A 26,828-nucleotide genomic window follows, 5' to 3' on the forward strand; every position below is an offset into this window, starting at 1 on the left:
AATATGTCGAACCTTCTCTGAAAGGCACTCAAAGTTCATTTTACTGATCTACAACACAGGCCATGGACCAAGGCCTAATGGGAGGTAACCAGAGAATCCTAACTGGGAGGCACCATGCGAGTCAGACAAAATTACATACCTGCGTGGATGTATATAGGCCTTCATGGCTGCATCCTTAATTGTCTATGTGATGATGGTAACTGTGTGCTACTACTGGAGCACAAGGGGAACATGTGCTGTGGTTATCAAATATCTATAGCTATGAATAAATGGATGTAATATGATGATGTGGCCAAGGTGATAGATCTGATTTATGACCGGATCTTACGAGGTGTAATGGATGTAAGTGGAAAACCTTCAATTAAAAATATATATTTTTCATGGGAAAGAAGAATTTGATGGTTTGACCACTGTCCGAACTTTTCTAATTCCCTTCAGGGATTAATTCGGTGACCAGAACTGTGTCCAGTTCCGCTCACCGATAAACAAGGGGGACATTTAGTTGCTGGAGGAAGCTGAGAGGAAAGTCACAAGACTGATCCCCAGCACAGGGGACCGAGTCAGGAGGAAAGGCTGGAGAAACATTGCATTTCAGCTTGAAAGGATATGATGGAGAGATGACCTTATACAGGTCATATATAAGAAAGAAAGTACTTGCAATTACATGGCGCCTTTCATATTCTCAGGATATCCCAAGGCGCTTCACAACCATTTAAGTACTTTTGAAGTATAGTCGGTGCAGAATAGGTTGGCACTGCCTGGACTAGCAGCAGACAGCTTGCCAGCGCTCTGTGCTGATTAACTCTGCAGTTTTAGTTGATTAAACTCCAGCAGTACTCCTCCGCAGACTCGGGGGTCCCTCAGCCTTGGCTCTTACTAACCTGTGCCGAATGTATGAAAGAAGACTTGCAAGTAACAAAACAGAAAATAGCACTGTTAAGTTCAGAATAACTCCAGAAGACTGTGTTGTAAGCTCAAACCATTGTGACCTTGGTCTCTTTAATATAACTCCAAAAAGTGAGGCAGCAGCGTGGTGGACTGTCTTTTATACCTGCTTGCTCCAGGGTACACAGGTGGCCCATAGGTCTCCCACAGGTGTGCCCCCTAGTGGCAAGTCTTACACTAGGTGAGACTTCCCCCTCAAAGTCTTAAGTACAAGTTATTTACAGGTTGAGGCGATCTGGCGCTCTGTGTTCCCGGGTCGATCGCCTGAGTTGAAGTCCTGGCATGGGTGAGTGGGTCGGATCGTTGCTGCACGGCAGCGCGGCTGGTCTGATCGGACTGTCAGGCATGGTGGGTTCATCCTCGTGGTTGACAGTGAGGTCAATTGCTGGTTGGGTGTGTGTTGGTGGATCATAGATGGTGAGGTCTTCTTCAAACTGTTCTTGGTTGTCCATGAATCACAGTTTGGTCTGATCCAACTGCTTTCTGCACGTTTGCTCATTCAACAATTTCACAACAAACACTCTATTCCCCTCCTTGGCTAAGACAGTGCCAGCAATCCACTTGGGACCGTGACCGTAATTTAGAACAAACACCGGATCATTAACCTCAATGTCACGCGATAGCGGCGTGCGACCGTGGCACACGTTATGCCGGTGCCGCTGGGTTTTTATGTGATCATTGAGATCCGGGTGGACTAAAGAGAGCCTGGTTTTGAGTGCTCCATTCATTAACAATTCTGCAGGGGGAACCCCGGTGAGCGAGTGGGGGTGTGTCCGGTAGCTGAGCAGGACCCGAGATAACCAGGTCTGCAAGGAGCCGTCCGTTATGCGTTTCAAGCTCTGCTTGATGGTTTGGACTGCCCATTCCGCTTGGCTGTTGGATGCGGGCTTAAATGGGGCAGACCTGACATGATTAATGCCATTGCGGGTCATGAACTCGTTGAATTTCGAGCTGGTGAAACATGATCCATTGTCACTGACAAGGACGTCGGGCAAACCATGGATGGCGAACATGGCCCTGAGGCTTTCAATGGTGGCAGTGGACGTACATGATGACATTATTATACATTCAGTCTATTTAGAGTAAGCGACCACTGCTACTAGAAACATCTTCCCTAGAAAAGAGCCAGCAAAATCTACGTGGACCCTGGACCACGGTTTGAGGACCATGACCACAGGCTCAGAGGGACCTCCCTGGATGCGTTACTCAACTGTGAGCAAGTGTTGCATTGGTGTACATATGACTCCAATTCCGAGTCAATGCCGGGCCACCAAACGTGCGACCTGGCGATAGCCTTCATCATGACAATGCCTGGGTGGGTACTGTGTAGATCACCTATAAACATTTCCCTGCCTTTTTTTGGCAAAATCACACGATTCCCCCATAGGGAACAATCCGACTGGATGGACAATTCGTCCTTACGTCAGCGAAACGGCTTAATTTCATCTTGCATTCCCCCGGGAACTGCCGACCAACTTCCATTGAGAATGCAGCTTTTTACTAGTGATATCACAGGGTCTTGGCTAGCCCAAGTCCTGATCTGGTGAGCCGTGATGGGTGACCCCTCGCTCTCAAAAGCATTCTTTACCAGAAGCAAGTCTGCAGGTTGCGCCATTTCCACCCCGGTGCTGGGCAATGGCAGCCGACTGAGGGCATCAGCACAGTTCTCAGTGCCTGGTCTGTGGCGGATTACATAGTCATATGCAGACAATGTCAGTGCCCATCTTTGGATGCGGGACGAAGCATTGGTGTTGATACCTTTGCTTTCTGAGAGCAGTGAAGTAAGCGGTTTGTGGTCGGTTTCGAGCTCGAACTGGAGACCAAATAGATATTGGTGCATTTTCTAAACCCCATATACACATGTCAACATTTCTTTCTCAACCATACTGTCGGCTCTTTCAGCCTTGGATAAACTTCTGGATGCATATGCAACCGGTTGCAGTTTGCTTGACACATTGGTTTGTTGTAACACACAACCGACCCCGTACGAAGATGCATCACAAGCTAGTACTAAACGTTTACATGGGTCATACAATACAAGTAACTTGTTAGAGCATAGCAGGTTTCATGCCTTATTAAAGGCTGTTTCTTGAGATTTACCCCAAATCCAGTCGTCACCCTTGCGTAGCAATAAATGCAAGGGTTCCAGCAAAGTACTCAACCCCGGTAGAAAGTGACCAAAATAGTTGAGGAGTCCCAGGAACAAATGCAGCTCCATCACATTCTGTGGTCTGGGTGCATTCTTGATGGCCTCCGTCTTGGAGTCCGTGCCCCAGGAACAAGATGGATCTGCACCTTGGTGCCTGTGAAGTTGCCGATGCCTGGCTCGAATAACGCCGGGAATTTGTTTAGCACCTGGACGCACGGGACACAATGCTTTGATGTCGTCCCAGTTCCATCGGAGCTTGTCTAGCCAGCTTCGGCTGAACAGCGTTCGGCCATCGCCTGGTACAATCCATTCCGTCATACGATCCTTTCACTGCCGCACTGCCGATAACAGGTATGAGTTCTCTGGTGTAAGTGCGCAACGTTGTGTGAATCGGGCTCAGTTTTGGCCTCTGTGCCTTGTTGCCCCACAGTTTTTCAAAAGCCTTCTGGCTCATAATCGATTGACTCGCCCCCGTGTCCAATTCCATAGAATGTCGTTAAGTTTAACTTTTAACATTATCGGAGGGCTTTTGGTGGTAAAGGTGTGTACCCCATACACTTCCTCTTCATCCTCAGGTTGAGTTGCCTCTCCTGCTCGTTCAGTGTGATCCTCGCTGGATCGGACGTCCTCTGCTGACTCTGCCACGTGGTGAGTCTGAGGTTGCTTGCACATTTGCTGGAAGTGCCCCATTGTTCCACAGCCCTTGCACACATAGTGCTTGAATCAACACTGATGGGCTCTATGACTGCCCCCGCAGCGCCAACATGGTGTTAATAGATTCGCATTAGCACTCCACAGCGGCCTCTGAGTCACCCTAGGCCCGACCTCTGCGGTCGTGTGGGCCCTACCATGTAGTTCTGCCTGCTGAAGGCATTGTTTTATGCACAGCACTTGCTGGTGAGCTATGATGCTGTGAAGATATCTGTTTCATGTTGTCGCTCATGGATATGTAGGCCTGGGCTATCGTGATGGCGTTGCTAGGATCTAAGGTTTTGGCAGACAACATTTTGCAAAGAATGACCTCATGGCCGATTCCGAGCACAAAAAAGTCCCACAACATTTCCCCCAAAGATCCTGCAAATTCGCACTGTGCCGCAAGGCGTCTTAGTTCGGCGACAAAGCTCGCCACATTCCGGCTCTCGGAGCGATGGTGCACGTAAAAGCGATACCTGGCCATTAAGCTGCTCTCCTTCGGCTGGAGGTGTTCCCGAGCCAGCGCACACAGCTCTGTATAAGTCTTGACTATTGGTTTGTCCGGTGGCAGCAGATTTTTGAGGAGGCCATATATCGAAGACCCACATACGGTGAGGAGAATCGCCCTGCGTTTGATCATCGTCTCAGCCATGTCCAGTTCGTTTGCCACGAAGTACTGGTCGAGACACTCAATGAAGGCTTCCCAATCATCACCCTCAACAAATCTCTCAAGAATACCAACGGTAGCCATTTCCACGTGAAAGTTCGTGATTTGTAACTCGTCGTCAGTTGTTAAGTTCAGAATAACTCCACGAGACTGTGTTGTAAGCGCAAACCATTGTGACCTTGGTCTCTTTAATATAACTCCAAAAAGTGAGGCAGCAGCATGGTGGACTGCCTTTTATACCTGCTTGCTCCAGGGTACACAGGTAACCCATAGGTCTCCCACAGGTGTGACCCCTAGTGGCAGGTCTTACACATAAGTGAGGTTCTCATACATAACAATGCGGGATTTTCTAATAGCATCAAAAGTAAAAGAATGGTGAAAAATACTTGCGTTTATATTACAATTAGAATTATATAGCACCTTTCACGGCCACAGGATGTCCCAAAGCGCTTTACAGCAAATAAAATACTTTTGAAATGTTGTCGGTCTTGTAAGGTAGTGGAAACCCAGCAGCCAATTTGCAGCCAGCAAGGTTTCACAATCAGCAGTGAGATAAGTGACCAGACTTTAAATGCCAGGCTCATTCCAATGCCGCTCGACCATTTCCAGCTAAAAGCAGCAGCAGGCCAGGGGGGAAGGACCAAGGTGGCTGGTGGCAGCAAGATAAGTAGGGGAGGGTGTGGTTGCGAGGGTCTCGCAGATGGGGGGGGAAGGGGAGAGAGACTCGGACTTTCCTTGTGGGGCCCTTACTTTAAAGGGCCTTGCTTTCTTCCCGACAGAACCAGGGGACACAGTCTATCAGAACCAGGGGACACAGTCTTAGGATAAGGGGTAGGCCATTTAGGACTGAGATGAGGAGGAACTTCTTCACTCAGAGTGTTGTTAACCTGTGGAATTCCCTGCCGCAGAGAGTCGTTGATGCCAGTTCGTTAGATATATTCAAGAGGAAATTAGATAGTGCCCTTACGGCAAAAGGGATCAAGGGGTATGGAGAGAAAGCGGGAAAGGGGTACTGAGGTGAATGATCAGCCATGATCATATTGAATAGTGGTGCAGGCTCGAAGGGCCAAATGGCCTACTCCTGCACCTATTTTCTATGTTTCTATGTCTGTCGGGGCTGCCTCGGCGGGTGCCTGATCAGGAGCGCGTTAAAATGCCATCGGGGTCTCGTGTAGGTCACGAGGCCCTGATTTATATTTATGAAGGAAGCTCCCAATGGAGCCCGGCTGAAGCCTCATCTATGGCTTACTCTTTCAGGTATAGACGATTGCCACTTATGTCAACCAATAAACCTGCAAATTAACAAAAACATTTCAAGGAACCTTAATAAGTCAAATTAAAATGTTGTTCCCGGTTGTGTTGATGCACTCCAGTCCCTCCGGTGCCCACCGGTCGCGGAAGGCCTCGGGCGTGCCGGTGGACACCGTGTGCTCCATCTCCAGGGACACCCGAGCGTGAACATAGCTGGGCAAGGGAGGCAGGCAGTCGGGCTAAACGCCCCCCTTCATCCGTGGCTTAAGACCAGCGAGATCTGAATGAGAAATGGAGCCCTGACATTTGAACTACTCCCCCGCTCCTTTCCCACCAATTGGGGAAGAGTTCAAATCGCCCCAGCACAAACTACAGTGCAAGTCTCAGTAATTCTTTTTTTACATAGCGACTTTTAAGTCCTGCTGCACCCAAACTTTTGTGTGTAAGTTTACGCCAACTCAGAACTGGCATGAAAACAGGAAATTCATGCTCGCTGGTCTTTTGCATGGGGACAGAGCGATGTTCATGAGCTAAATGCAGTTTCAGCGGCCGTAACTAAGGAGCCGTGCATATGATTTTTTAAATATGCACGTAGCGCTGTTCTGGCGCACATCCAGCGCAATTATCCCCCCCCCACCGCGCGCAGTAGGGATCTTACACCATTGTTGCGCCGAAGATGGTAAGGAAATTCCAGACCAGTCTCCTCACATCGCTCCCCTGCTGAGTCAGACACGGACCCAAGCGCATCTCGCGCGTCTGTCACTGCGCGTCAAAGCTTCTTGGCAGCCATGTGATGCTGGCAGTATAACTCCGTCCTAAGGCTCACTCTTGCATGAGCGCTGGGTGTATGGGTGTTCTACAAGCCGCCATTCTTCAAAACCTTCTAATTCTCAATAAAGCAGTGAAAGATTGATTACTGCGAAGGGACCTCTATACTAACCGTACCATTAGTAATGTTGGGCAGGTGGATCCCACTTTTCACTAATAATTTTATGTGTCATCTCAACAAGAAATAGATTTGATTGTTCCTGTATTTATTCATTCTCCATCAATAAACATTTCAAGAATAAAGAAAAGCCGCCCTTTCTTTGTTGCTGACGAGATGATGATTTATGAATATTGGACACGGGGTAGAGAAATATGAAGACTATTTACATAAGTGGACTGACCTGATAGCGCACAAGCTATGAATTTACTAGTTGAAGGTGATTTTTTAAAAATAGTTCATTGGAAAGCTGTAAAGTTCCGCCTTTGTTATCGCTTGTTTTTGCTAGTCTTTCTTTAGCTCCTTTGTGAAATACTGTGTAAAAAAAAACGGGACCGAAATTGGAGAACTTACCGCCCACTGCTGCCGACTCCCGTCCACTGTCGCTGATATTCCTCTGCTCGAACCGCCCAGTGCCACTTTCGATGTGGCCTGGAGCGGGCGGGAGGGGAGAGCCGCCGGCAAGCGCCTGCCGACGTCAGCGGACGGCCGATGCGCGTAAGTACACTCCCGCCCGCCGAGATGCCATATTCATGCGGGCGGGAGTCGGCGGGAGTCGGAGCCAGGACAGCGGTGGATCGCTGCATGCGGCTAGCTCTGTCCTCAACGGTGAGTGTGAAGATGCTGTCAAAAAGGTTAGTGAAGTTTATTTAAATTATTTCTTTACAGGAACGTACCTGGATGGGGTCCCCCGAGGGTCGTCAGGTGTTTTTTTTTTCACTTTCGACGCTTTTTATTTTTAGTCCTTTGACCCTTCCTGCGCCCGACTCCATCCTGGGCAGCACTTGGGCGGCAAGCACCTCTGCCGCCGAGAATGAGAGCTCCTGCCAGCTGCTGCCCAGATTGGCGACGTATGTCGTAGATCTGCCGCCCGCCGACCTTCGAGGGACCTGGGTGATGAAAATCCCACCCAAAGAACCGTCAGGGAACTCGGCGGCCATCGGCAGTCCTTTGGGCGGCACTTGGGCGAGCGGAGGTCTTCACCAAATTCGGGCCCAACATTTTGTGAATCAGGATGTGGAATGGGCAGCAGACAACAAGGACCAATCACCCTGGTCCTGTTCGAGAGCAAGTCAACAGACTCAGTGGCTGGGCCAGACTCAATGATCCTCATTCTGCAAAGAGTGAACGTCGTGACAGAAGCTCCATTCCAACTGTTGCCAGGACAACAAATGGATGTTTAGGGGTTCCCGCAAACAAGACCTCAACAATTAATCCGTGGCGCGTTCCATCTATTGCTCTCTTAAGCTCAGTACGTTTTCAGCCCGTAACGTGCAGTTAGCCAGTTCCTAATACAGCGAAAGTTCAGATGATGTGAAATATATCACGGTGAACCCGATTTGGCCCCCTAAAATGGGGTCATTGTACTGTTCATACCTGCCGCCCAGCTGACTAGAGTGTGCCGTTCATATACCCATTGTGACAATTGGTTTGAAACAACATTCTTCGCCTCATTATTGAATCAGCTTCGAAATGGGGAGGAGCAGAACCCTAAATGTGTATCATAAGCATCTAGGTTAATGAATTTTATTTGACTGTACAGATACATGAGCCTTGTAGCACAGTGGTTCATATATTCATTTTAGGTTTCTGCAATTATAGTTCAAATCCCCGAGGTAGCCAACACATTAGATCATTAAATTGTGTGCAAGAAGTTTCCTCAGTTCTTGGATGAGTCTCTCAGTATGGTGGAATAAATGATAGAATATTCATGTAATGAGTGGACACATGCCTTGTGTTGACTGGTTTATTGACAGTTGAAGAGCAGTACTAGAATCCACGGCAGAGTATCAGACCTTGACCACCTGATCAGCTGACTGAAGGAGGAAGGTAAGGAAATTGGCAACTGTGGAGGTGAGGGATGAAAGGTGGAAGCATTACATAGGATAGAGGGAATGCAACAAAGGTTCACCAGACTGATTCTGAGGATGGGGGGATTGTTCTATGAGGAAAGTTGGAGAAAACTAGGCCTATATTCTCTGGAGTTTAGAAGAATAAGAGGTGATCCTATTCAAACATACGATATTCTTACAGGGCTTGACAGGTAGATGCAGGAAGGATGTTACCTCTGGCTGGGGAGTCTAGAACCAGGGGTCACAGTCTCAGAATATGGGGTCGGCTATTTAGAACTGAGATGAAGAGAAATTTCTTCACTCAGAGAGTGGTAAATCTTTGGAATTCTCCACCCCAGAGGGCTGCAGAGACTCAGTCATTGAGTATATTCAAGAGAGAGATTGCTAAATTTTTGGATATTAAGGGAATCAAGGGATATGGGGATAGGGTGGAGTTGAGGTAGAAGTTCAGCCATGATCTAACTGAATGGCGGAGCAGGCTCAAGGGCCGAATGGCCTACTCTTGCTCCTATTTCTAATGTTATGAGTTACAGTACAGACACAGGTCCATGTTGGTGTTAATGCTCCACATGAGCCTCCTCCCACCCTACTTCATCCAGCATATCAGCATAACCTTCTATTCCTTTCTCCCTGCAGAGAGCAAAATTCACCAGAACCGCCACCCCCCCTCCCGCCCCCCCACCCCCCCCCCATCCCCTGCCCCATGTTTGGGCTCATTCGAAAGGAAATTTAATTTGGGACTATCTACCAAAAAGTTTGGAACTCTAAAGTGCTTATGGAAGAAACTATGAACTTTAATAGAATTATGAACTTTTACAAGACAAATTCAAGCCTGTCGGCGGACTTAGGGAACAAAAGAAGTCCACTTGATTATTGGAACTGTCTAGGTGTGAGGACTGAGTTAACCTGTCTGGAAGAATGAGCATTTGAAAATCTTCCTCCACAAGAGACATTACCATCACAAAATCACCCAGAGTTGGCTCCCCATCAACATGGGTCTGGACAAACTATTTCAGCATATACATCACAAAGAGGCCAATCCAGCCTGTATGCGAAAGACTAAGCACAAATGGCCCAATTGCAATTACCAAACTAATATTTCAATCAGGAAACAGTTTTTCAAACATCAACCCACCCAAGACATATCAACTTTAACGAGCCCGACAAAATATGACAAAGAAGAACCAAGCCCGCCAAAATTATACAAAGGATTGTGAACAGATTGGGCGACAAGATTAGAACACTGAAATCGTATAACGAGCCACTGTTTTCAACAGAGGAGAGAGAGGAGAGAGAGAGAGAGAGAGAGAGGAGAGAGAGGGGAGAGACTCTCCAGCCTCGAAGTCTTGAAGTCCTGAAGGAAGGAAGAACATCACCATCTACCATTAACTATCAAAAGGATTGGTAAGCATAAGTCATTGCCTGCCCTGGAGTCTAACCTAGCTAGAGTTAGGTATTGGGAGGTGGGAGGTATAATTTTACTGAAACCCCCCTTTGAATGTGTAGTGTATGGTACTTTATTAGAGTGACTATAAGTTTGACCTTGTACCTTTTCTTGTATTGTTCTTTATTAGAGTGATTATAAGTTTGACCTTGTACCTTTCCTTGTATTGTTCTTTATTAGAGTGATTGGCCGTGTATTTTCTTACAAGAGTAATAAGCCTGTATTATCTCGACTGTAATAAAAACAAAGTTCCGTGCATCAAACCAGTGTCCTCTGCACTTTTATCACACCCCCCAAATAAATCCAGAGTACAGAACCCAAGGGAGGGGGAGCGATTCGAAACCGCTCAAGTTGGTCAGAAGGGAACCTGACCCCCTCATAGAGACCCGCACAAACACCCCCCTTACAAAATGGCGACCGCGACAGGACTCTGGTACACGGGGTGTGATGTGGAGAGTGCTGGTTTGGGGCAAAGAACCAAAATGGAAGAGAGGATTTCCTCCCATGTGTATAAGAAAGTGAATGTAACTAAGGAATGGGTGCTTAGTCTATTGCGCGCTGAGCGTCCGGCTGACGCTGCAGCCCAGTGGACAGCAAGTAAAGATCACAAAGAAGCAGTAGAGAAAGCAATTTGGTTGGTCTGTCTACAGCGACAGGTCCAACTGCTAGACAGAATGAATGAAACATTACAGGTAGAGTTATGGGAATGTGCAGAGAACTATCAGGAAAGGGTTATGTCGGAAGAAAGATTATCAGGAGAACTCCATAAGCTAAAACAGGAAAGGACTCAAATAATGAAAAGGTTTAAAAACATTCAGGACTATTTTCAATGTCAGGTTACCGAGGCCAAAAGTAATGAAAAGTCACTGAGGGAGGAAAGCACTCGCCTCACCCTACAAGTGAAAGAGCTCCAGGAAAGATTAAAAGATGTGCAAGCAGCATATAAAATAGCTAGCACTAATGGGTTTGAATCGAGAGACCACGGTCCCTGCTAGCAACAAATTAAGAGTTTAAACCTTGCTCTGTCCAAGGCAAAAGGCATGGTATGCCTAATATCCCAGGTACGCCCCAGGTAAACCTGGAAGAGAAGAAGGAAACTACCCGGCCACCACCTGTGGCACCGGTGACTACACCGGTGTAGCAGCAGGAGGGGCAAATCAGTTGCGGGGCGGACAGGGATAGTGAACCACCACCACCTGTAGCACCGAGTTTCAGCTCGGCTTGGACGCAGGGAAGAGAGGGAGGCGAGCCAGACCAGGGAGAGCCAGAACCAGGGCCAATGTGCCCGGTCCGGCAACAGAAGTTTGGCCTGCCCACCCTTAACGGGGGTCCACGGCCCCTGGAAAGTCAGTTTGTGGTCCCCCACACTCCCCACCAATTTAGGTCTATGATAAGCCACCTGGGAAAGCTAACGCCAAAGGGAGACCCCTCGGTTCACTTTGTGGAAGTGGAACAGGCGGGGGATATTAATGGGTGCGATGATGCAGAAATGGTAAAGATGCTTCTCCTATCCCTAAACAGCAAACTGTACCAGTCCCTCTCTACTGAGAGCAAAAGAGGACGGAAAACATTTGCTGCCATCCAGAAAGACATTTTAGAAGCTATGGGCTGCAATGACGGGAGTCCCTTCTCTAGAGTAGAGAAAACGGTGCAGCTCACAGGAGAAACCTTACAGTCTTTCACAGACTGACTATGGCCGGTGTACAAAAACGCCTGTAGTGGGGACATAGACAGGGATCACTTAAACCCGGATGAATTAGCACACTGGCTCCGAAGCCTAGTAGCTAACAGTTTACCCAGAATAAGAACCAAGGCTGAGGCCTGGTTCGACCAAAGAGATCCCCAAGCCACAGAACAGGGAGTGCTTAGGCAACTAACCCTAGCTTACAGAAACGGCAGAGGGATAGAAGAGCACCCACAAAAGAGAAGGGTTCACGAAATCCGACCTAACCAAGACAAGAGGGAATGGCGCCATGAGTGGGGTAACTCCTCCGATACAGAACATACCTGCTTCGGGTGCGGGAAGAGTGGGCTCTGGAGAAAGGATTGTAAAAATCCTTGGAAGAATAGCGCAGGAAAGAATTCTCCAGCCCCTGCCCAAAAGACCGAGACTGATAAGCCAGTCCCTCCCCACTCGTTTGATACCTTTTTAACTGCGCTCTGAGCCATGTTAGATGGCCCTGGAAAGGTAGCCACCGCCACCGGTACCGAAATCCCATCTGCCCCCTCCCAACCAAAACCGTGACTAGGACAGGCACAGCCTGGCCACCTGTGTGCCCTCGAGTATGATGCGTGGGGGAGACCGACCGTACAGATGGAAGTGGAAAAGGTGAAAGGGACTTACCTGCTGGACACCGATGCCTCAAGCACCCTTGTCTATGCAGCTAACCCCACCGCCTCACCTCTGTCTAACGGGGTCCCCTACAGCTTGGTGGGTTTCACAGGCATTGAACAGACTGGCTCATTCTCTGTTCCACTCTCCATTCATTTAGGTATGCTCCACACTAAGTGGATTTGTGTCCTGATGAAGTGGGAGCAGGAAGGGAGAAGGATCCTGGGGGCTGACTTCATCCTAGGCCACGGGATCCTAGTGGATTTAAGAAACCACTGTCTTTGGGGGTCAGTCTGTACGGGACAGGAGAGTGAAGTGATGGTTATCCCGGGAAAACAGGAAAAAGGGACGGTGTGCACCATGAAACCAAAGGAGGATTATGATCTTGAATCACTGGTCAGTAACACCCCTGTAGAATATCAAGAGTATGTGAGGAAAAACCTTGCAGCTTTTGCCACTCACAAACACGACTGTGGGAGAATAAATGGGGTCGAGGTTAGCATAGATGGGGACCCCATGACCCGACCACAGAAACAGTACAACTTCCCCAGGGAGGCGGAGGCAAACATGGAAACAGCCTTGGGTTCTCTGGTTAAACAGGGGGTATTGAGACCGATAGCTACCCATGTGAACTCTCCACTGTGGCCGGTTAAGAAACCGGACAACTCCTGGAGAGCCACGGTGGACTATCGAGTACTCAACCGTAACATTCCCGCCTGTTCACCCACTGTTGCTGCTGTCGCTGACCTCATTGGAAGTATCCCAGCCTCTGCGACCACCTTCATGGTGCTGGATATTTCCAACAGGTTCTGGTCCATACCTTTAAGAAGGGAAGATCAGTACAAGTTTGCTTTTACCTTTAAAGGACAGCAATATACTTGGAACTGTCTCCCTCAGGGCTTCCACAACAACCCCAGTATTTTCCATCAGTGTATGGCCAAATGTTTAAAGAGTTTCAGCAGACCCCAGCAATTAGTACAGTATGTTGGTGACCTGCTCCTGTTCACCGATGAGGGGGAGGAGCATGGCCCACTGCTGGCTGAGCTGCTGGAGCTGCAGAAAGAAGAGGGTTTTAAAGTAAACTCCAAGAAGGCACAGATCGACCTGAAGAAAGTAAAATTCCTGGGACTGACTGTGCGCGCTGGGTAGAGAGCCATTGACAAAGCTAGAAGGGAAGCAGTGCAAAAGTTACCCGCCCCCAAACAGTAACAGGAGTAAGATCTTTTCTAGGGCAAACCGGGTACTGCAGAGACTTCATTGAGGATTATGCAGCCACAGCAGCCCCTCTGCTCCGACTCCTACACAAGGGAGTGGAGTGGGAATGGGACAAAGGGAGCGAGGCAGCATTTATCCAACTCAAGAAAGACCTGCAGACCGCGGCAGCTCTAGGGGCCATAGATGGGGGTAAAGAGTTTTTCCTGGAGATAGCAGCCAGCAGGGACAGCCTGAGTGCAGTACTGCTCCAAGAGCGACACGGTCGGCTGAGACCAGTGGTCTACTCCTCCAGGCTACTCAGGGACGTGGAGAAGGGATACTCCAACTGTGAGCAGCACCTCCTAGCCACTCACTGGGCTGTGAAAAGATCACTGATCTTCATGGGGGGTCCCCTATCACACTCCTTACCCACCATACGCCCACGCAAATGCTCCTGGACGGGAGAATCAAGGACAGGACAGTGAGCAGTGCCCGCATTGCTCGCTGGACCCTGCCCATCTCTCAAATGGATCTAAGGGTAAAGGGTCTCTGCGAGCCTAGACTCGTAGCCAACATGATTTATTCAGGGACAGCCCACCGGTGTTCCATAGAAGGGGTATGGGAAATTAACATAGGCTTTCGGGCTGGGTTACACCCCACAGGCCGAGAGATCTATGTGGACGGTTCAAGCACGGTATCTGCAGGTGAACGACTCACAGGCTGCGGAGTTTATGACCCCAAGGCAGGCATTGCCCTGCCGATTAAACTCCCCAGCACTATGAGCGCCCAGCACGCTGAACTGTCAGCGGTGGTGTACGTAGTCACACACCCCGAAGAATTCCCTACCCCATACACGATTTACTCGGACAGGATGTTCACATGCAATTCGTGTACGGAGTACCTGGCTATTTGGTCCCGCCGCGGATACACATCCGCAGACGGGAGACCCCTGGCAATTAAGCCCCTAAAGGAAAAGATCATGAAAGCCGTAGGGGAGGAAGGGAATATCTACATACATAAGGTGAAAGCACATTCCACCACAGAACCCAGTAGCGAGGGAAACCAGTAGGCTGACATGTTAGCCAAGCAAGGTGCCCGCACGGGCAAGCTCTGGGATCCGTACAACCCAGGACCCATCGCAGCAGTCAGGGGCAGGATAGGGACGGCAGGGAAGACAGGGATAGCTTTGCCCCCGGACCTAAAAATGGTTCAGACCCAAGACCCCATCCTCAAAACTGTCCTGAACACACTAGCGAAAGGGGAAGGGATAGACGGCCCATACGGCATCGCAGCAATTGCCATTAAAGAAGGCATGCTGTTCAGGGGGGAGCAATGGGTAGTACCACAACAACATCAGAGAGAATTCCTCCAGCTGGCCCATGAGGGTCCAGGAGCAGGGCACCCCAGACCTGAGACCACTTGGCAATGAGTGGAACAGGCAGGGTGGTGGCCAGGACTCGGGGAAGACGTCCGCGAGTTCTGTGCTAGCTGTCTGGTGTGCGCGGCCAACAACCCTGATCCCCAAAAAAGGAAGTTGTCTATGGGACATATCAGGAGGGTAGAGGGACCCTGGCAGTCGATCCAAATTGATTACATTGGGCCCCTACCCACTGCCCAGGGAGGTTACAAGTACTCCCTAGTATTGATGGATATATTCACCAAATGGGTGGAAGCCTTCCCATGCCGAACAGCCACTGCCCTGGGAACAGGTGCAGCAGGTAATCAGGAAGGCGACTGGAATGTTGGCCTTCATTGCGAGAGGGATGGAGTACAAAAGCAGGGAGGTCCTGCTGCAACTGTACAGGGTATTGGTGAGGCCGCACCTGGAGTACTGCGTGCAGTTTTGGTCACCTTACTTAAGGAAGGATATACTGGCTTTGGAGAGGGTACAGGGACAATTCACCAGGCTGATTCCGGAGATGAGGGGGTTACCTTATGATGATAGATTGAGTAGACTGGGTCTTTACTCGTTGGAGTTCAGAAGGGTGAGGAGTGATCTTATAGAAACATTTAAAATAATGAAAGGGATAGACAAGATAGAGGCAGAGAGGTTGTTTCCACTGGTCGGGGAGACTAGAACTAGGGGGCAAAGCCTCAAAATACGGAGGAGCCAATTTAAAACCGAGTTGAGAAGGAATTTCTTCTCCCAGAGGGTTGTGAATTTGTGGAATTCTCTGTCCAAGGAAGCAGTTGAGGCTAGCTCATTGAATGTATTCAAATCACAGATAGATAGATTTTTAACCAATAAGGGAATTAAGGGTTACGGGGAGCGGGTGGGTAAGTGGAGCTGAGTCCACGGCCAGATCAGCCATGATCTTGTTGAATGGCGGAGCAGGCTCGAGGGGCTCGATGGCCTACTCCTGTTCCTAATTCTTATGTTCTTATGTTCTTATGATGCTGGTCAGGGAAGTGTTCTCTCGATGGGGACTACCACAATACGTGGAGTCTGACCAAGGGAGTCACTTCACCAGGCAGGTGATGCAGGAGACTCTTAAGGTACTCGGCATCAAAGGGAAATGGCATGTCGCCCACAACCGCAGTCATCCGAGCCTGTGGAGCGTTTAAACTGCACCATCAAAGAAAGGCTGCACAAAGAGACAGGGGACTCACCTAAAGGGTGGGTAGAAGTCCTACCACTGGTCCTCATGGGGATCCGGGCCAGCCAGTCAAAGAGCACGGGGTAACCCCCGTACGAGCTCATGACCGGCAGAGCCATGAGATCCCCCACCCATGTATTAGCCCCGGTACTCACAGAAGGTCAGCTTAGGGAAGCGAGCTGGGACAGCTTTGTCAGGAATCTGTTTGAACACCTTAAACAGATTCACTGGCAGGCTGCTAACAACATGGGAAAACAGCATCGGAGCAACCGACTGCTGTTAGAATCCCGCAAGCACCACGAGTGGGAGATAGGGGACCAGGTTATGGTAAGGAACTACGCTAAAGTAGAGGTCTTTGAGGCACTGTACATGGGACCTTACCACATTGTCGACAAGGCAAGCCCCATGGTCTACACCATAAAATTGCCCCGCCGAACAAAGTGGTTCCACATAAATCAGTGCAAACTTTTCAACCCAGGGGCAGCAGCTAAACGTAAGGGACAGCCAAAACCTGTAAACCGCACTAAAGACAGGGACCCCCAGCCAACAGCCCCTGACTGTGGAGATCCCACAGGGGACGTGGCAGACCCACAGACTGTACCTAGAGGGGCGGTGGATTGTGTTACTGGAGGAGCCATCCCCCCAATCATTTGGGACTCGGACGCACCCCCAGCAGCCGGAGCCTTAAGAAGGACTCCCCGCACACCACGGTCAAAGACACCGTGGTCACCAGCGCTCCAATTTGAATGGTCAGCCCCGGGAGAGGGATCAGCCGCAAAAGGGCGCCTAAGGTCACAGACCAGCCCGCGAGCAGGGACACCCAGCCGGTAGCCTCGGGCAACAAGGAACCCCCAGAAGAGATAGCGGTGAACCAGCCACCAAGTGGGAGTCCCCAGCCCGTAGCCCTCGACCAGGCAGCCACCCCCAAAGGAGCGGTGTGCTGCAGCACCGGAGGGGACGTTCCCCCGATAGTGTGGGACTCAAACCCACGTCTGGTCAGGGTACTTAGGGTTAGGCGGTGCAGACCGATCTATCACCTACCTCGCTGGACACCCAGCAGGAGAAGAAGAAAGAGAGAAGGCAGGAATTAACCTGACCACCCGGAGACGAGTGGCAGATGTACATATATAGCGATGTGAATTTAAGGATGTTTTAGCAATATGAATTTAAGTAGGTTTAGTGAATAAGTTTAGAATAGTGTAAGATTGTTTGGTAATGATAAGTACATATGTATTAGTTAACTGGGGTAAGGAAAAGAATCTACCTGTGCAGCTATTAAAAGAAGCACAGCCCGGGTAATCCCCGGGAGTAAGAAGAATCTACCGGTATGGCTATTAAGGAAGCACCGGTAAGATAACAAGCAGAATGACTGTGAGATAAAAGTAAAAGCAGACATCAGTCCACAAGGAACTGAATAAGACAGCCAGTCAATTAAAGACTATGAGCCCAATTTGGAACTCGGTCACCTTTGTCAAGCCAGAGAACTTTCTCAGGGCTAAAGAATCTGTTTTATGTGCCCCTACAGGAGAGAGGACAGCATGAGAAGGATCCTGTTCCTGCTCGCTCTGATAAGGATGAGCAGCAGCGACCGAGGAGACGTGGAAAAATCCCTCATCTACGTGTGTTCAGGAGGAAAAGCACCGATCGTAACCGCCGGGGGTGGCCCCCGAGACGTGGAAGAACTCGCCGTTTACGCCCACGAGGGAAGATGGCCAGGGTGGCTGGGATCTAACTCTCCCCACTACTCCAGCCAGGAAGGGTTTACCTACGGGGAGGCCTCAGTTCCATGCCCGAGTCAGTGTTACAGAGGGAAAGCGTGTGTGTTTGACTTGCAAAGGGAACATTTCCCTGGGAAGATGCTGGTGGCTCAGAAAACTCAGCAAGGACGCATGGGACCAGGAATCAGACTGGGAAAGACTCGATAATGATACGTACCGCACCATCATGGGGACACGGGGAGGAGTAAAAGTGTGTTGGGACAAAGGGTGGGAATCCGAACAAGGAATTTATGTTTGCATGTGGGGATCAGAGAGTATTTGTCCCGCAGGCATATCGATCGCCTTCGCCAGGCAATGGCAAGATGAAGGGGAAGGGATGGGGTGGGATTCTAGCCTACCCGGGTGCACGGTCCCACACACCCCACTCCCAATTAACGCCACCGAACTAAGAGCACACATTAAGAAACCCCTGCCCACAACCCCTGCCCACAGTAATAGAAAGGTGTCCTACCACCACCAAGGGACCTGGGAACGGATTAGTATTGGTACCGACCGAAAAGGTGTTATACCAGGGGGTACATTATGCAGCAGCTTCAGTAATATTAAACCTTACCGAGATACACCTGCCTGCATGGTGCCCGAAGGAAACAGAGCTGCTATACCAGGCCCTACTTAGAGACATGTTCAAGAAATTTTATGAGTTAGACTTTGGAAATGTAGACAAAGCAGACCTATACACCCTAAATGCTAGGGACACCATGGGCTCAGGGAGACCTAGAAGGGGAATCATAAACGACGTTTTCACTACCTACAATACAGCATCCTCTGTAATAACCTGGAGGATTTAAAACAAGGTGTAGTCCCCTCTTGGATCAGGAACAATCACCTCGCAGCCCTTCACCCATACAGCAATTCACTAAGCCTAGATGACATAGAACTGCAAACACAGATAAACGGTTTAAAGACCCAATTGAGAAAAATCCTGAAACAAGAGAACACAGTAGCAGGATCAGAACTACACGAGGACCAGGCTATGACTGTCCATTTAAAAGAAATAGTGGCTGAGCTGGAAAAACATGCACAGACAGTGAATGCACTCATATGGGAGGATTTAAACACTTCTGACCAGGCTGCACAGAACGAGGTGTGCGTACTGTATGGGGCATGGTTGTTGGGTGAGGGCCGCAATAACCTGGAGGATTTAAAACAAGGTGTAGTCCCCTCTTGGATCAGGAACAAGCACCTCGCAGCCCTCCACCCATACAGCAATTCACTAAGCCCGTGCCAGCTCCGCCTAGCCTCTGAAGCCTACCCTGTGCCAGTAGACTGTGGGAAATCTAACCACACCATTATGGGGATAGTACTAAGGATGCCAGTCATGGGTTGACAGCCCGACCCGCACCGGTATACCGGGTGGAGAACATTGGAGTTATTCAGGGAGGTGCACACATTTGTTTTGCAGCAGTCCCACCCCATGTCATAAAGTGGGAGCACGCTGTAACGTGCACTGACCTCTCCGGTGCCGGAGCCGGGTTGCACACGTAATACTGTGTCTCCAGTACTTAAGTGCCCATTGAAAGTCACAGTGTGGGTTTAAAGCTGTTGGAGCACAACCTATTAACTGCACCATGGAAGTAATGACACAAGACCTTGTCCCTCCACAGGTAGCATACATAGGGGCTGGGACATAGTGTGTCACCACCAGTGCGCCCCACGACCAGCATGGACACTTCTGGTGTCTGGTAAGTGACAGCAGTTTTTGCTTCAAACCTGAGGCATCAGTTCAAGTGGCCCAGGAACGGATTGTCCCCATTCCTGAACCCTCCACTGTCCACCTCACTGTGAAGGAAAACATTACAAACCTGCAGGATTATGTTGTACATTTTGGCTATGCAATTCCCCCTCTACCTGAACATCTTACCGCTCTGCTAAAAGCCGTAATTATCTCACAAAAACACTTCTATACTCTAGAACAGAAAACCATTGAGATAGGGAAAAAGATTCTTGAGATCACCATTCCGCCTTGGTGGGACCTTTTCAGAAATATAGAGGTCTCAGTCTGGATTCGGATCGCTTCCCACACTTTGGTTATTTGTCAACTCACGATTATACTTTACTTATGGTGTCTCATTTGCCGAGTGAAACGCAGAGGCCGTCAGGTCAGGCATCAAAGGGTGCTGTACGCTTCTTGGCCGAACTTGGGAATCGCGCAGGGAGGGGTGACACCATACTACCATGTTTAATTTGTGTTTGATTTTACCTGCTGTAAACCGCAACATCGCGAGTGTTATAAGAGTGTTACTTAAATGTTTTGACTATGTACCTTTTATTTTACCTTACTAAAAGTTGTGTTTGACTGTATACCGTTATTTTACTGTGAAAACCGAGTAAAAGAGGGACATCATACCCCCTCTATGCTATAACCGAATTGTAATGACTGTATTCGCCTATATATTGCATTGCATTTCAACGGGGAATGCAGGGTAATGTTTAGCTAGCATAAATGCAGGGAAGGTTGACTCTTGGGAGCAGGACCTTGATTGACACTCAAGGAGTGCAGAGTGTCAACAGGGGGGACTGCAGAGAGCAAAATTCACCAGAACAACCCCCTTTATTTGGGCTCATTCGAAAGGAAATTTAGTTTGGGATTATCTACCGAAAAGTTTGGAACTCTAAAGTGCTTATAGAAGAAACTACGAACTTTAATAGAATTATTTACAAGACAAATTCAAACTTGTGGGCAGACCTAGGGAACAAAAGAAGCCCACTTGATTATTGGAACTGTCTGAGTGTGAGGACTGAGTTAGCCTGTCTGGAAGAATGAGTATTTGAAAATCTTCCTCCACAAGAGACATTACCATCACAAAATCACCCAGAGGTGGCTCCCCATCAACATGGATCTGGAAAAACCATTTCAGCATATACATCACAAAGAGGCCAATCCAGCCTGTATGCGAAAGACTAAACACAAATGGCCCAATTGCAATTACCAAACTAATATTTCAATCAGGAAACAGTTTTTCAAACAGCATCCCACCCAAGACATATCAACTTTAACGAGCCCGACAAAATATGACAAAGAAGAACCAAGCCCGCCAAAATTATACAAAGGATTGTGAACAGATTGGGCGGCAAGATTAGAACACTGAAATCGTATAACGAGCCACTGTTTTCAACAGAGGAGAGAGAGGAGAGAGAGAGAGAGAGAGAGAGGAGAGAGAGGGGAGAGACTCTCCAGCCTCGAAGTCTTGAAGTCCTGAAGGAAGGAAGAACATCACCATCTACCATTAACTATCAAAAGGATTGGTAAGCATAAGTCCCTGCCTGCCCTGGAGTCTAACCTAGCTAGAGTTAGGTATTGGGAGGTGGGAGGTATAATTTTACTGAAACCCCCTTTGAATGTGTAGTGTATGGTACTTTATTGGAGTGACTATAAGTTTGACCTTGTACCTTTCCTTGTATTGTTCTTTATTAGAGTGATTGTAAGTTTGGCCGTGTATTTTCTTACTAAAGTAATAAGCCTGTATTACCTTGAATGTAATAGAAACAAAGTTCCTTGCATCAAACCAGTGTCCTGTGCACTTTTGTCACCCCCCCCCTCCTCCCAAATAAATCCAGAGTACAGAACCCAAGGGAGGGGGAGCGATTCGAAACCGCTCAAGTTGGTCAGAAGGGAACCTGACCCCCTCATAGTGGCCCACACAAACACCCCCCCCCTTACACCCTCATGTGCTTATCTAGCTTCAACAACAACTTGTATTTTTTATTTATATAGCGCCTTTAATGTAGTAAAACGTCCCAAGCCACTTCACAGATAAGACAAAAAATTGACACCGAGCCACATAAGAAATCACTGCTGGTGACCAAAAGCTTGGTCAAAGAGATAGGTTTTAAGGACTTCTTAAAGGAGGAAAGAGTGGTAGAGAGGTGGCAGGCTTAGGGAGGGAGTTCCAGAGCTTAGGGCCGAGGCAGTTGAAGGCACGTCCACCGATGGTTGAGCGATTATAATCAGGGCTGCTCAAGAGGGCAGAATTTGAGGAGTGCAGACATCTCGGGGGGCTTGTGGGGCTGGAGGAGATTACAAAGATAGGGAGGGGTGAGGCCATGGAGGGATTTGAAAACAAGGATGATAATTTTGAAATTGAGGCGGTGAATTGAGGCTTAACCAGGAGTCAATGTAGGTCAGCGAGCACAAGAGTGATGAGTGCAAGTTAAGACACTTGCTCCCCTTAAGAATGTGTCCATTTTTGTAAGTGTGGATCATTAGATATATATATGTTGATGTTTGTATGGGAATGGGGGTGTATGTGTGCACGTGTTCTTGTTGGAGGGTGCTTATTAATACATTCTTTCCAAATTATTTTGCAAAATGACTTTTTATGTTCCTAGAACATACATCAAGTCCAGTGTGGCCTTATATCAAAGTCCATGCAAAAATGAATTCTGTGATCAGCTGGAACAGCTGTATTTTCTTGAGATATGAACCAGAACCTGCTCCCATACCGGAATGCTCAGCAGTATTGTCCAGTAAACCCTACGCTGCTTCTGGGAGCCAATGGGTGTGGACTCTCTCTAATGGTTATTTACAATTGCTCAAAGTTGGAGAAGTATTATAAAATCTGATCCCCTACTGTGCTTCTCCTGGCAACCAGCTAAAAGTGTCAGAGGGAGAAACATATATGACCTCTATATTCAGTCATGCAGGGCCATTTTTTGCAGGCGCTAAATGGTTTCCTAAGCCACCAATATGGCGGGCAGGAAACGCTTGCTCATTACGAACCAGAGGTGCACCATATTGAGGCCCTGAATATTAGGGGTACCTTGGCCCTCACCATTCAGGCACAGGGATTGTATCCTGTGTTCCCCACACACCCAAAAATGGATGCGTCCGAATTTCTACCCCATTGAAGTAAGTCTCCTTCCCACTGCCAGGACTAGGAATTAGGTGCATTGTACAGGGAAAATGCAAGAAAAAATAAAGTCTTACATTCATATAGCACCCTTTCTCTATCCCACGGTGTCCTAAAGTGCTTTATAGAGAGCTAAGTACTTTTGAAGTGTAGTCAGATGTGGCCTCCATTTGACACTTCATCTGAAAGACGCCACCATCCAACAGTGCAGGACCCCCTCAGTCCAGCACTGGTGTGTTGGCCTAGATTTTGTGCTCAAGTCTCTGGAGTGGAGCTTGAAACCACGATCTTTTGACTCAGAGGCGAGAGGGCTACCCGCTGATTTATTGATCTACAAATTCAGTTCATGTTGGAAAAGTAAACGCGTGAACTGTGTATGTTTGAAAATATAAATTGAAATAGCAAAGAGTGCTAGTTTACCATCGACTTTTGAGTCCCAGTGCGACCTATCTCCAGGTCTCCAGCTCCTTTCCTCCAGTTCTCAGTGGAGCAACAAGGTGCAGTAGCTCCGCGTTACGTGACGTAACTCCCACGGGCTGCAAAAGCTGGCAGCTCCGGCATCCACCACTCCTCAACAAACCTCCCGTCAGCTATTCACGGAGCAGGACAGGAGGCAATGGTGGAGCAGGCAGTTACAACCCATCCTTCCAGCATTAGGAGGTTGCCTGCTGGGAGTTGAGGGAAAGGCAAGGGAATGAAGGAGAAGGAGGCAATATTGAAAAATGAAAATGTGTTATCTTAAAATGCATTTGGTAAAATTTAAAATGAAATAAAAAAGCAAAATGTTCTTTTGATGAGATTTAAAATTGCTTTTGCTTTTGTACAAGCATGATATTTTTAAATGCAATTTACTTGAAGTAAAAAATATTAGGACCTGTGTTGAAATGGGTCCCACATGTAGAGGAAATTAAGTATAATATATATTTCTAAATATATCAGGATTGACCTTTTACTAAATAATTTATAAATGTATTCTGAAATATCAGCTAAATTAATCTCCACATCTAGAGAAAGCATCTTGTACACTGTCAGGAAGTATCTTATCCTTGCTTATCTCTGGCGAGTTTCATTTCATCGCTAAAATTACACAGTATGAAAGGATTGGGGGAGAGATTAATAATCAGTCACTGAAATTGTCCAGTTGGTAGGTGGCTGTTGCCAGCAGACTCATCAAGTATGGGGCATTTCTAAAGGCTGTTACTTTAACCCTGTATAACTCACCAGTGAGATCACATTTGAGATATCAACAACAACTTGCATTTATAAAGTGCCTTTAACATAGTAAAATGTCCCCATGGCGCTGCACAGGAGCATTATAGAAACAGAGAAACATAGAAATACACAGAGCAGAAGGAGGCCATTTCATCCCATCATGCCCACGCTGGCCAACAAAGAACCACACGGCCCTTGATCAGCAGCCCTGAAGGTTACATCTAAACCTATGAACAGTGGCGGAAAGCTAAAGAGCACCCAGCCCAACCAGTCCACCGCACACAACTGCGACACCCCTTGCACCGAAACATTCTAAAGTCCACCCCAATCGGAGCCATGTTATCAGACAAAATTTGACACCGAGCCACATCAGGAGAAATTAGGACCAAAAGCTTGGTCAACGAGGTAGGGCTTTAGGAGCGTCTTAAAGGAGGAGATAGAGGTAGAGAGGTTAAGGGAGGGAATTCCAGAACTTAGGGCCCAGGCAGCTGAAGGCACGGCCACCAATGGTGGAGGGAAGGAAATCAGTACTGCGTATGAAGCCAGAATTGGAGAAGCGTAGAGATCTCGGAGGGTTGTGGGGCTGGAGGAGGTTACAGAGATAGGGAGGAGTGAGGCCACGGAGGGATTTGAAAACAAGGACGGGAATTTTAATTTAGTAGAATGTCCCAAGGCATTTCAGAGGAGTGTTACCAGACAAGAAAAATATAAATAGTCGATCAAAGAGTTTCCCTTTTGCTTTGTGTAGCGACATCATAAAGCAGACCTCAAGACATCCTCCATTTGCTTATTACCATGAAATGGTGAACCCATTCTCTTTGAATCTAGTTATGATTTTGGTAGAATCACAAGCTGGAGAAATTCTTCGTTAATATGCTACGTATAACGAACAAAACAATTCTTTGCTGATTATGTGCGCTTTTGTATGATATCGAAGGATTGAAGAGAGTTCAGAGAGGAGCGAGACAGGTAATCAGTAATTTGCCAATTTGCCTCCTGAGTGTATAAAAGTTGAATGATGTGCGATTCCCTACCATAGAGGTCATATCACCTTGGTTTGAGCTTGCACCAGCTGCAGTATAATTCCTCACCACAAAGCCAGATTTTAAAAGTGCCCATGTGGTGCATTGGAACATTTGGGAACATTAAAATCTTTATGTGTAATATTTTTAATACTATGAGAGGCTGGAGGCTCCCACACAACACGGCACATGTTGAAACAGGCATGTGCAGGACTCATTTATGGCTGACGTAGTTAACTGATCAACAGCAGCCAGTGCGGCCCCGATATTTACAGGGAGGTGGGAAGGGAGTGGGAGCTCGTGTCAGCAGCCAGGAAAAATGGAAATACCGGGACGGCAGAGATCCTGCCGAATGTAACGGCAGCACCACATTGGAATTTGCTCAATCAGTTTCCCGCCCGGCATCCGGCCAGGGGGGAGAAATCACCGGGGGGAGAGAGAGCGGGAGGAGAGATCATGGGGGGAGAGAGATCGCGGGGGGTAAATTGTGGGGGGAGAGAGAGATCGCGGGGGGAGGGAGAGATCGTGAGGCGGGGGGAGATCGCGGGGCAGGAGATCGCGGCGGGGGGAGAGATCGCGCCAAAAAATGTGCTTGAGGGGTCGGGGGGAAGCCCTCCTTCTCTGCCCGGCACGCAAGCATTGCTGGAAAAGTACTTATTTGCTGGGCAAATGGGAGTGGCCTACCCCTGCCCCAATTTGCTATGTTCTTATATTCATGTGCTGGGTTTATTGCACGCTGGGTAACCCGGCCCACAGCTGTTAAATTCAAATGGCTGCCAAAATCTGAGGCACGCAGCCTCATTCCATTATTAAAGTCATTGATTTCCTTCCCTGCAATCTCTCCGTCCTTCCTTGCCTCTCCAGAGCGGGTTACTCTGATTATCCCAAACCCACCACCGGGAGTAGGTGCATTCGCGGCGGGTAGGGGTCGGTTTTCAGATTTTTGGTAACGTAACGCCCGTCCGTCATGGGGGAGGGGGATTAAAGTTCCCCCCAATGACACCAGTCTGCCAGTTCCACATAGCACTTCTCAGATGCAGATCTGAGACAAGTAACTGCAGCTCTTGAGACATAGAGAGACCCAAAGGACTACATCTAATTCAATAGTAGCGAACAAGAGAGCCCAAAATCTGCAGAGTGGGGCAGCAGACATCATCACTTCAGTAGAGGCTGTTGGTGGAAGCTCCTCTTCTATGGCCACGCCAGTAGACACGTACAGATGCAACTACTTGTCTGACCCTTAAGCTGGAAGGTCCTTCAGAAGCCTCCCAATCACAGCATGTCACACTTGACATGGCATTGCATGAAAGAAGGCCTGCCAGGCTGATCAGGAGTCAGCATTGACTGGGCACACCTGCCCAGGTACCAGCAACCATGGCAGGACCACCTGGGACTAACAGTAGTGACCTGCCTTCTACCAGCCCGGAACAGCAGAGGGGAAGATGCCCGGCTCCGCTACCTGCTGCATGGACACCAGCGGCTTACCATGCAGCCCAGAGCCTGTACATATAAAGGGACAGTGTAATGGAGTTTGTAAAATAAACAGTCAATACTAGTTCTGGTATCGAAGATTCAAGTAGTCTTTATTTGCATCGGTGGGGAGACCGCCTGCTCTCTGTCTGTAGGCAGGCTTCTCCGCTTATACAAAGTTCTAAGCAATCTTTTATACATTAATGATGCATGTCAGTCTCGTGCACGGCCCCTCTCTGCCGTTTAATTGGCCCAAAGCCCGCGTGCACGATTGCAGATTGACTAATTCACTTTTGCGTCACACAATCATTCGCCTATGTCTCATACCAGGTGGACTTTCTTCAACGTGTCACCTTTGACCCCTTGCCCTGTCTAACTGTGTCTCT

The sequence above is a fragment of the Pristiophorus japonicus genome, chromosome 8 (genome assembly GCF_044704955.1).
Source record: "Pristiophorus japonicus isolate sPriJap1 chromosome 8, sPriJap1.hap1, whole genome shotgun sequence".
Taxonomy (NCBI): domain Eukaryota; kingdom Metazoa; phylum Chordata; class Chondrichthyes; family Pristiophoridae; genus Pristiophorus; species Pristiophorus japonicus.